At 47.0% G+C, this 3,693-nt stretch overlaps 1 protein-coding gene across 1 annotated transcript in view; it reads right to left on the reverse strand.

Moving 5' to 3' along the window:
* The window catches only part of SLC25A42 (solute carrier family 25 member 42), a 31,998-nt gene extending 29,679 nt beyond the window's left edge, over positions 1–2,319 (reverse strand). The window contains exon 1 of the mRNA XM_018568412.1: positions 2,150–2,319. The gene's annotated coding sequence lies outside the window, so the exon portion shown is untranslated. The remainder of the gene's footprint in view (positions 1–2,149) is intronic.
* Between the last annotated feature and the right edge of the window lie 1,374 nt (positions 2,320–3,693).

A 3,693-nucleotide genomic window follows, 5' to 3' on the forward strand; every position in this document is an offset into this window, starting at 1 on the left:
GCATGGTTAGTAGCTGGAACGCACTGGATCACATAGATGAAGCCCCCCTGAGTTCTGGGGCGGGAGGGGGCGTGGCGGTGCCATTAATGTCAATGGCACTGCAGACACGCCTCCGCGCCCGCAGTGCGATCGCCTGTACCAGAACGCATGGCACGGCATGCACTATTTTTTGCAATCGCACCAGACCGAAACGTGGGCATTACAGTACCGCGCATTCTGGTGTGGGCAATCGCACTGCGGGCGGGGAGGGGGGCGTGGGTGCCATTGACTTGAATGGCACTGCCACTCACCCTCCCGTCCCAGAACTCAGGGGGGCTTCCACTACATGATCCGATGCGTTCTAGAACGCACTAGAGATGGTGTAAACCGGCCCTTTGGAGGAACCAATCTCTGAAAGTCGTGTCTGAAAAAAGTCAGAGGTCAAAGGACTAATCATAAGCATTGCCTGTGTTCTCTGTGCAGCTGATCTTTCCCCATTACTGATCAAACTGCTTTTTCTACGGAGACAGTCGTCTTGCTTTGCTTTCTCATGTCAGAGCCTCCAGCAAGGAGAAGAGTGAGCAGCAAAGTAGTGACATCACCAAATATCACTCCAACCCTCCTGAGAGTAGCAGTCAAAGGCAGCAGTGTCTTAGATCTCACACTGCAGATAAGAGGCTGTAGACATAAGAGTGCCTAGGCACAGTCACATACCACAACACGCACACACTTTTTGAATTCAGATCCACCTCTGTCAGGGGATTCTGCTGCCTTTGTCTACCAGAAGAGATTTCCCTTTTATGTCCTACAGGAAGTGAAAATCTTTCAAGCATTAAAGGAAAATCCCCTCTTGGCTGTCAGCTGAATGGAAATCCCCATCAAAAGATTACCTTTTTATTTGTGACGGCAACAGTCATCAGGACAAATAGAGAGGGTGGATATCCCCAGCGAGGGCACAGACAGAAATAAAAACCGCTCAGGGGCTACAACTTTTTTTAGGGCTGCAACAACTAATCGATTATAATCGATAATGAGAATCGCTGACAACGATTCTCATCATCAATTAGTTGATTTTCAATCAGTTGCTGCCACTCTGCTCCTCCGTTCTCCTCCCCGCTGGTTCTGGCTGCAGCAGTCTGTGTCCCTTTTAATCCCTGCTGCTCTCCCCGTCTGTATCGGCAGAGGCGGTGGGGACACATACCACTGCAACCCGCACCAGCGGGGAGGAGAGACCGCTGTGACTGCATCCCCCCTCCGCTGCTGCCCTGATCCTTCTCTGCCCCCCGGTGCCTCCACGTGTCTTCTCTTTTACAATTCACATTTTAAATCCATGAACCTAATTAAAATGTCTAATATAATACATACAATGATTTATTATTGTGTAAAACTGCATGAGCTGCTTTGCCATACATTTCAATGGATCCCAAATGCACCTCCCGTCCGCAGTGTGATCGCCCGCTCTGGAACATGCGATACTGCAATACCCTGCGTTCCAGTGTAGTGCAATTTTTACCAAAAAAATTTGCATTCCGCTGTATTCTGAAGTCAACTTTATGTATTTGTGCATTTTATTCATTTTTATTTTATCCGATCAAAAGTTAATAATCGGCTAATTGATTTTTTTTTATAGTTTTTGGATAAAGTGAGAAAGAGTTACTCTTTTTAACTGTATTCAAAAACTATCAAATATTTTTATTTTTTTAAAACATAGTGTTGTCTGTAGATACACTTTAATGAATAACTCATGACTGTTTGGGTCTGTGCTTCGATCCCATGATTGCCAGTGATTCTTTACAAAGCATGCAGCATGTGATCCATCTGTCAATCCCACTCACTCCAATCATGACAGTCAGAAGGCAGATGTGAAAACATGGCACTAGTTGCTGTAGACAGATGTCACAGCCACATTTCTGTACACTTCATGCATAGCAAGTGACACTTGTAAGGGTGTAAGGCCTGCCATGTGACTTCTGTACTCCCCCCCGGTGCCCACTGTTCTGCACGGGAAATAACAGGGCACATTCCTATATGTTTGCCTTAGAGCTGTCACGGGCGAAGCCAGCAAAGGAGTCCAGGGAAACATGACAGCTTCCACGGTACACGAGATGAGGTCTCGCAGAACACAATGCTGGGCACAGCACAAGCTGACCGGGCACGGGAACACACTCACCTCTGCCGGACTCCAGTTACCCGCTCCCAAAAAATGCTATCACTCCAGGCCACCGTACCATTGACTGTGCCACTGCCCAGGGAACGCCCTTCGAGGAGTTGCCCAGCGACGAAACTCAGCAAACAGCCTGGGCAGGGAAGAGAGACAAGGTTGCGAACCAATCAAAAGGTACGAGGCGTAAAACTGGGCGTGGACAGCAAGAGGCAGGACGAAGGACAGCGATTGATAAGGAAACGGACCAATTATCTGCAGAAGGCGGGGCCGTGAATCCCATGTGGCTGCTGTTTTGGGGATGGGGGAAGGGTGAGCAGAGGGTGTTGGAAACAAGGTGAAAGGTGACAGGAGTGGGCGGGGTTTCTTAGAAGTGCAGTGTAAGCCTAGCAGCATTATGTGTACTGGTGTATATATGTGAGAACACGTAGGTACATTCTAAAGATATGCGACCTCTCTGTGACTGATTCATGTCACTGTATATAGGTGTATAACACAGCTCTCTGAGCCCATATACCAGTAGAATGTTTCTTAAAGGGAAAGTCCCGTTTTAGAAAAAGTAATAATTGTACACTTCTTTATAAAAGAAAAAAAATTAGCATTTTGTTTTTTTTTCTGCATTGGAGCCATTAAAGCTTTACAACCGCGTTCAGTGGATCACTGGTGCAATGTTCTGGCTCTTGCAGACTCTTCCTGCAGGAAGAATGAATAGACTACAAGTGCTGTGACATCACTACACTTGTACTTCACTTATAAGAACTACAAGTCCCTCTGTCATAGTGGCTAAATTCACAGACCCTGTCAAAGGATCTGTGAATGGACGACACAGCTGTATAGACCGAGCCATGCACAGCGGTGTCAAATTCAATAAAGAGCAGCAACCTACAGGGAGAAGAACTCTGTGATTCAGGTAAGTGGGGAGATGGGGTAGGGGGGTTGTCAATGTGACCCTGAATATGGGGGTAGCATGAAACATGGTTAAAAAATTGAAGGTAGCCTTTAACCCCTTCCCTGCCAGCAACCACACTGGCTGTAGGTTATACCAAGAACACGGCCCCTGATGTCTCCATAAAGAGGATCTGTCACATTATATTTGCTATTACATAGGGGACTTGTTGGCCCCCTATGCAATGGCAATAAAGCTGAGTGTAAAAAAAAATTGTAAAAATTAAAGTAACATAGAAAAATGAAAAAAAATATATTTTTTTAAAGGAGAACTATGGGGTCAGGGCTTTTCCCCATAGTTCTCCTTAGGGTAACGGGAGGACACAAACTAGCGTCCTCCTGTCACCCTAGGCTCAGTATACCGCGAGCTATAGCGATGTTTGGATCTCCCCAGCTGCGTGAGTGACAGCTGGCTCTGCCTATCTAGAGGCAGAGCCAGCTGTACCCGCCCCCTCCCCCGTCCGTTCCGCCAGTCAGCGATGATTGCTAAAGGAGGGGGATCTAATGTGAAGGGGGCTTATGATGTGTAGGGGTTAGACTCTGAGATGAAGGGGGAAACTCCACATCATTTGTTTTTCCAGGGTCCCCCCATAAAATTCATACAAAAC

This window comes from Nanorana parkeri, unplaced genomic scaffold (genome assembly GCF_000935625.1).
Source record: "Nanorana parkeri isolate BGI_ZX_2015 unplaced genomic scaffold, ASM93562v1 scaffold1183, whole genome shotgun sequence".
NCBI lineage: Eukaryota > Metazoa > Chordata > Amphibia > Anura > Dicroglossidae > Nanorana > Nanorana parkeri.